Genomic DNA, 8,483 nt, shown 5'->3' with positions numbered 1-8,483 from the left:
CCCCTGCTGGCAAAGAGAGAGCTGTGTGCGCGGACCTGAGCCGGGGAGAGCTCCAGGATGATGTCATGCTGGGGGAGACCCACGCCGGCCTGCGGTGAGACACATTACACGTGGGGGATCTCACCATTTCCGTGCAGAACCCTCACCTCGTTGCCGCCGCCGCCGTCTCATATCTCATATCCTGCTCGGGCCCCTCCAGGGAACCAGGGGAAACCTCGCAGCAGATGGGGTTTCGCTTAGTCACATTCTCTGCAGCCAGATCCGATTGCATGTGTGGCAGCTGTGGCTCTGAGAGGCCTTTGGTTGTGCGCTCTGGGCTGGTCTTTAACCTTCCAGGACCCAACTCACCCCAAGATAGACTAGGAGAGGGGCTCTTTTGCAGTCCTATCTAAAAGGGAAGGAGTTGAGGGGAAAAAAAAAAAATTGAATAATAGCATGGTGTTGAGTGAGGGACTAGATATTTCTGTTAGGGTATTTTTGTGTGTTTATCATGACAAGTGGCAAGTATTCAGTCATTTTTTAAAATATTCAATGGTAGAAATATCGTAGGAGTTTATATTTCATATAAAAGAGTAAGAATGGCTCTTAAATACTGGGCAATTATAATATCCCAAGTACTGTGTTATGTGCTCAATAAGTATTATCTATGTAATTCTAAAACAGTGATATATAGATTAGCATCTCCACTTGAGAGCTGACATAGGAAGTTGGCTCACCCAAGGGTAATAGCTACTAAGTAGCAGAGCCAGGAATCCAACCCATATCTGATTTTCTTTCAAGCCTGGGTCTAAACCACTAAGCTAGACTGCTTCTCACCAGACAGTGCAGTTTGGTTCTAATGAGGCGAGAGCTAATCTTCTTGCAGAAAGCAAGACCAATCCAAGATCCCACAGCCAACTGAGTAATGATGGATGTATCTTGACTCCTCTTGGTAATGTTTCTCAGCAAATGGGTGCAATGGGTGAAGTTAGTACCTGGTGCCACCCGTCTCACCTGGGCATGCATTCCGCCCCTCCCTCAGTGTACTCTCTTCTTGTTGCCTTCTATCTCAAGCTCAGGGTGTCCCCTGTCCTCACGGTGGCCTATCCTCTCAAAATACTTGCCCTGAAGTATAGCTAATGAACTGTGTCACCGGGTTTAAGAATGACACATGTGCATAGGGGTAACAACAGTTGCTGCAGCAGAAAAATAATCCTGCACAACAGCTTAACACAATGGAGGTTTATAATCTTGCTCATATAAAGCCCTTATGGAAGTTTGGCTTTCCTTCGGGCACTGATACCAGAATCCTTCCATTGATCTCTCCACCATCTTGGCTTCCATGAGCTCTGTGCTTACCTGGAATAAACCAGCAGAAGAGGAAAGAGCAAGGAGGATTGTGTGATGAGTTGAATTATGTTCCCCCAAAAGATTTTGGAGTTGTAACCCCAGGACCTTTCAATGTGACCTTATTTGGAAAGAGAGTCATTTCAGAAGGGATTAGTTAAAATGAAGTCATTCTGGAGTAGGATGGACCCTTACTCCAATATGCCTGGTGTCCTTAAAAGAAGGGGAAAAGAGGTACAGATACAGAAAGGAGAGAAGGCTATGTGAAGATAGAAGCAGATATTGGAGTAAAGAATCTATAAGCCAAGGAATGTCAGGGATTACTGGCAAACACCAAAAGCTAGAAGAAGCAAGGAAATGTTCTTCCCTATAAGTTGCAGAGGGGTCATGGCTCTGCCAACACCTTGATTTCAGAATCCTAGCCTCCAGAACTGTGAAACAATTAATTTCTGTTTTTTTTTTTTTATTTTTTTTGGCCCTCTGGTTTATGGTACTTTGTTATGGAAGGCTTATGGACCAGACCCAGAAGTGACATTCCATTAGCTAGAACCAATTTCATGATCACATCTAATTGCAAGGGAAGCTGGGGAATGTAGTCTATCTCTGAGTCCCAGAAAGGTGAGGAAATGAGTTTTATAAAAGCTAGACAGTCCCTGCAACAGAAGGGATCTCTGAAGCTTGTTCTTGAACATGGAAGAGATGTACAGGGACTTGAGTGAAATGTTTGGAGGTAGGTGATTGAACTGTGCCCCTCAGATCTCACACTTCAATTGATGGCTAATTCTTTCTACATATAGACCTGCCTCCTGATCACAATGATGGACTAGGGACAAGGCAGTGAGCAGTACTTCTCTGGGGATTAGACTAGGTAAACCAATTTGTAGGATGAAAATAGAACTCTTTGGGAAGAAAGGTAAATGGAGCCCTCTTATTCCTGTCCTTTGCTAATCTGCTCGTATTGTAATTCATTGGTGATTCATTTATTCCACGAACATTCATCTGAGCCTACACGATGTATTGCTAGGCAGCTGGGACTAAATGCCCAGTCCCTACTTTTGAGGAGCTTACAATCAAGTGTGAAAAAGAGACAAGAAATGAGAATATTACAATCCAGTGAAATGAATGCTTTGATTGTGGTAGGTATGTGCCAGGTGAGTGCCTTTTTACCAAGACTGGGGGTGGGGTGTGTGTGAACTGATTTATCTCTGAACTGAGTTTATAAATATTTCCAGAATATATAGCATGTGCAAAAGCAAGGAGGCATGGGGGAGCATTCAGGCACTATGAGTGGTTCAGGAGAGGCAGGCACAGGGACCCCGAGAGAGAGATATGGCCAGGGTAGATCGTGAGTACTGCATGCTCACCTAAGGAGCATGAACTTTACTCAGCTTTTCTGACCTTCCAAAGATGACAGCAACATTTGGGAATGGGGAATTTCATGGCACACAATGGAACTGCCCATAGCTGGCCCTAATAAGGATTCTCTGGTCTTCCATGGTGATTTCGGCTCTCCCAGCACCCCCAGGGCACATGCCATGTGCCCCTTGTGGCTATGGTGCTCTGACCATCTCCACCATGCCTTCTCTTCTCTCTTAGTGGTGATGTGAGCCAGTGTGAGCAATGACTTTACCGCTAGGTACCACTGTCTGTTTTGTCAAGAACAATCCAATACAATAATGACTTTCCTTCTTCCATCCCTGGGGAACTGAGGGCCTTCTCCATTCTCCATTCTACAGAGAAGATTGAGTCACTTATAGAACATTCCTAGTTAACACCCTCTAGCCACCAGCATCCATAGAAAAGACAAGTGAGGATGCATTGGGAAGCAGAATCTCAGTTTCGCATTTGTAATCTATTTTTGGACAGGAAGCAGAGCCACATGGAAAAGATTTGATAATGTTAACAAATGACACAATACTAAGTAGCTGAGCCAGGAAGTGTTTCTTTCCACGCTCAAGTGATGTGCTTCAGTTACGCAGACTTCTGAGAAAACGCCTCCTCATTCTATCTAAAATGCCATTTCATCTTCTAATACTCAACCCAAATGCCACCTGTCTGGTAAATTATTCCTCAAAATTCATATCAAAATGCCTTTCTATATTTTACTTGTGTCTCTATTCCTTGATTACTCCACTTTGCCTGTATCCTAAATAATTGCTTCCATATGTAGTTCTCTCATGAGATTATAAAATAAGAAAACAGGAATACTTTTGATGTACGTATATGCACTAGGCACTGGGCTAATTGTTCTACAAATGCTATTTCATGGAATCTCCTCAAATTGGCTATGGGGCAGATGTTTCTAGCGCTATATTAAAAATGAAAAAGTGCAGTTTCTGAGATTTTATGCTCCTTGAGGGCTTAAAATCATGCCTTTATATAGCTCTGTGTGCCTCACCAGCATGCCATAACAGTTCCCTGAACATGGTAGGAACAAAATATGTTTTATTGAAATCCTTGGGATTTTTTTCCTCCCCTGGGAATGCAATATACTTCCAAGGTCCATTTTGCATTAAAAATATGTATATGTATATTAGGAAAACTCAACAGTGGTGTATCCAAGGGGTCAGAGTGTTAAATCTCTTGGGCTCCTGCCATGGCTTTTACCATAAAGTAAGGGACATGCATTTTTCTGTGCTCTATCATGATAGAAAAAAATGTTCAGAGACTCCATGATTTTTTTAGGATCAGATTTGCAAAATTTCTGCTCCCAAACAGCTGTGTGTCACAATGTAGGACAGGGCTCAGACATTTGAACCACCCCATGTCCTGTCCCTTCTCCATCATTTCTCTCGAGCTTTAGTGAGCCCAATGTCTCTTACTCTTGATGAAACACCTTATGAAACACAGCCCTTCCTTGAGTCAGTCCCTGATTTTGGAAAGTCTTCAAACACCTGCTTCCTCCTGTGTGTGTGTAAGTTGATGTGTGTAGGGGGGAAGGAAGGAAGGGTGAGGAAATGGTCTCCATTCAGTAGTCTGGGGCCCACTGTATAGGAAAATTTTCCCCCCAAAAGGAGTGGATTCCTTTCTGTTTTGGGAAAGAAGTTGGTGTAAAAAATGTATCATGTTCTCATTTATGCTCAGAAGGCCAGTTCAGAACTTTAAAATTGCAGAGGCAGTGCTTGTTAGCCCTGTTTCTAATTAGTTGGATGAGTTTCTAATTAGCTGAAGAATATGTGATCCCCTGAAAATGAGGAAGCCTTGTGTACCATCACTGTAAGAAGGAGGCTGGGAATGATGATGCTCAAGGTCATTTGACTTTTATAGTCACCCTGTTGCAAACCTAAAATCTCTTATGAGAATGCAGAGCATCTACTAGGAGGTAAAGATGATAGAGCACATTTACTCATTAATTGAACGCATATTTACTGATCTCTTGCCATGTGTTAAGTACTGTGATGAACAGTGAGGAAGTTAGATGAACTAGAGGAGGATTGTCTTTTCAGAGGCTCATAGCGCAGAGGAGAAGACAGAGGAGTAAAGTGACAATTGTAATCCAATGTGATAAGCCACTGATAGAGAGAGTAGAGCCACTCCAGGAACCACTAGTGGGTAGGTGGGGAGGCTTCCTAGAGACAGGTATGCCTGAACAGTAGCTTGAATAGATTTAGAGTTAGAGGTGGGAGTGGAGGAGGGGAAGGGATGGGAGGAGGTTATTTGAGGAATCTGCCCCCCCTCCCCAGAGCATGGAGATGAGAATCAGCATGTTGCAAATGTCTGTGGGGTGAGGATGTGTATGGGTGGGGTGGGGTGGGGGGTTCTGAGGATCAGGCTGGTGAGGGAGTTGGAGTTGGTAGGTTCCCAGGTGGGGCCTTGAGAGCCATGTGAAGGATTTGGAACTCTTTTCCTGCAGATAGGTGATGGGATACCATTCCAGTATTTCAACAAGGGAGGGACAGAGGGGTATATTTATGCTTTAGAAATGTCAAATAGCACCCTGACCACAATGTGAAGCAGAGTTAAGAAGAAGGCAAGTTGGAGTCAGGGATACCTGTGAGGGAGTTGCTACCCTTATCTTAGCAAAAGAAAATGGCAGGTTGAAACAGGGTAGAAGCTGTGAGGATGGAGGGAAGTGGAAAGATTCTACTGATATTAAAGACAAGATTGACAGGGTTTCGTGATTGATTGGATATGGGGGACAAAGTAGAAAGGAGCAAAGTTCTGAACGAGGGGACAGTGATGCCATTCCCTGAAAAGGGATTAGAGGATACAAAGAAAGAATGAGGAGAGGCCACTCTTTGGACCTGGAGTTCCAGCTCAGGCCTGCAATGGAAGCAAACAGTCTCCTTTGTGGGCCTGGTTTCAGTAGGAAATTATGCCCATGTTCCATTCCTCTCCAGACTTGGCCTGTGAGTACTCACACTCAACCCCTACTTAAGAGTGAGACAACGATAGGTCAAGTCCACCCCTAGGGGCCCTCTCCCCACTGGTTTGGTGTGTTTTTATTCTTACAGTCCACAGTTGCAAAAAAGTAATCATAATACTCATAGACATTCAGTGGTGAAGTTCTTGTGCCTCAAGTCATACTGCCTGGGTTTATAAATAGTCCAAGTCCTATTAGCTATGTGACCTTGGGCTTGTTACCCAACCCATCTGTGACTCAGTGTCCACATCAACAAAGTCAGGGTCATGATTCATTCCTCATGGAAAGTTTGTTGTAGAGGAAAAAATTATAGAACCATATCTAAAGATGTAGGTACCTGATAAATATTGATGAAGTGAATGAATAGTTCTTACCTTAACTTTGGTTCATTTTTTCTTCTTCTCTGTAGAACACTCGAATGCATGGTATTTTGTCAGCTCACAGCTCTGCTTTCTTTGAGGGAAAAGAGGGATTGGAGAGTTCAGAGTTTAACTAAAGCTTTTTGGAGAATCTGCTTGTATCCAGTGCCGGCCTAAGCATTTTTCGTAATAATTCTAACTCATGGCCCCACAGAATTACTATCCTAAAGTCCTGATCTAGTCATGTTCCTTCCTGTTGCCCAAAGGACCAAGTTCAAATTCCAAATGCCTCATCAAGACTCTCAACACCCTCTGTGACCTATCCCCAGCTTGCTTCTAAATTTAGCTTTATCTCCTTTCCCCATCTCCTAAATGCTGATTGTACCCTCTGCTTTAGCCTCAATATACTCACGATTCATCAAAATGTCATGATTATTTATGCCCCCATGTGAAAGCAGGTGCTCTGCCTTCTGCACTTCTTAATATTCTGCTCAAATATCACTACCCTTGCAGAATTGATTGCTCCATTTACTCTGATTCCTAGTACTAGATGCTTGTTCTAATAGAACTCTTACTACAGAATAATTTAAGTATTTGTTCATGAGTTTGTCTTTCCCTTAGTAAACTGTGAGCTTGTCAAGGGCAGAATCTGTCTTCTTGGCCTTGGTACCTCCAGCTCCTAACCCAGAATGGGCATATGGGAAAGGCCTACTGAATGAATAAATGGATAAGTTAAATTCCACATAAAATTGAAGCAACAGTAAGTAGCTGGAATGCCTTTGTCCTCCACTACTTCCTTATCTTGCCTTCACCTCAGCTAAGCAAGCTCTGCCCAGAAAACAGGGCATCTGGAATGGACCAAGGAAGGAAAGGACCTCCTAAGATATGATGGAGACAAATATTTGTTGCTTTGCTTGTGTTCCCTGGATGAGACACTGATTCCAAGGTACCAGCAATATGTGCTGAAATTAAAGAGATTTTTTATTTCTCAGCAAAGAGCTGAAGTTTAAAAATCTTTCAATTTCCTATTGCAAGTTAGGGAACTCAAGTACACAGGGCAGCCTGGGTCCAGAGGTAAGGATGCTGGCCCGGGATTGCTGCCTGAGGATGGGCAAGGAGGCCTGGGACACCTAGTGCAATCTCAGTCCAAGCTTAAAGTGTAATATTTATACTCAGAAAATGTGTCATCCTCACCTCCCTTACAGATGCAAGTCCATCAGCAGATCAGATCCCCTTGAACACCTACCGTTTTGATTTGCCCATTGTAAGTGCCAAAGATAATTCACTGTGATAAAATACAGCGGTCTTCAACAGTCTGCTTTTGTGCTTTTTAAAGTAATCTTGGAAAACTGTGTACCTTTTTAAGTTGACGAATGTTTTATTGCAAGTTTAAATCATTGCAAAGAATATAATTCCAGATGTTTGTAAATACGGTCATTTAAAAATTGAACATTTGTACCACTCTGTTAAATAGAATGAGTGGAATCTAATTTCCATAGTGATGTGATACCACCATTTAGCCACTAGAAATATATGAATAAGATCTTCCTTAGCAGTTAAAAACTTGTATAGTCCTTTTTTTTCCTTTGACATGTATTTCCATTCCATTTCCTCCCCAGAAGTTTATTCTAACGTAGTATATTTTTATACTTGAAAGTCTTTTGTTCCCTATTTTATTATATTTCTCTGAAACAAAATGTGTATAAATTGAAATTAAAATTTCTTTAATGTTCTGTAAGTATAAGGTTCTAATACAAAACAATTTCTTCAGGACTGAATTATCATAATAATTATTAGAACTACTCTGTTGATGAAATCACCATATTTATATTAAAATTTTGATGAATATTTATGACATAAAACATAAAGTTTTATTGAAAATGCTTATCTTAGTGAGATGAATTGTTTTTTCAACTATATCACCTAAATGTTGAGGAATAGTCATTATTGCTAGACTGATCTGGTATTATATCAATTCTATTCCTAGTTTTCATTTTTTGGTTGTAAGCACTGATAGACCTTTTCCAGAAATAAGTATATGGGAAAAGAAGGACTTTTGTTGCAGCAGTGTTATAACCTCCTACCCAGGTTATATGTCCAAAATCTCATTTTTTTTTTTTTTTTTGTTTCTTTAGGTTTGATTCCTATTTTTAGGAAACTTGTGACCTTCAAAAATTGGTTTTTAATTAAAATTTCAAACATGGTACATACTACACCCACAGTAAATACTGGTTAAATTTAATACTATCATTATATGGTACATATACTACGAATACTCTTTATATATATATATATATATATATATTTTTTTTTTTTTTTCATTTTTATTGAGATTGTTCAGATACCATACAATTATCCAAAGATCCAAAGTGTACAATCACTTGCCCCTGGGTACCCTCATACAGCTGTGCATCCATCACACTTAATTTTTGTTC

Source organism: Choloepus didactylus, chromosome 10, assembly GCF_015220235.1.
Source record: "Choloepus didactylus isolate mChoDid1 chromosome 10, mChoDid1.pri, whole genome shotgun sequence".
Lineage (NCBI taxonomy): Eukaryota > Metazoa > Chordata > Mammalia > Pilosa > Megalonychidae > Choloepus > Choloepus didactylus.
Note: the sequence above shows the minus strand (reverse complement) of the source record.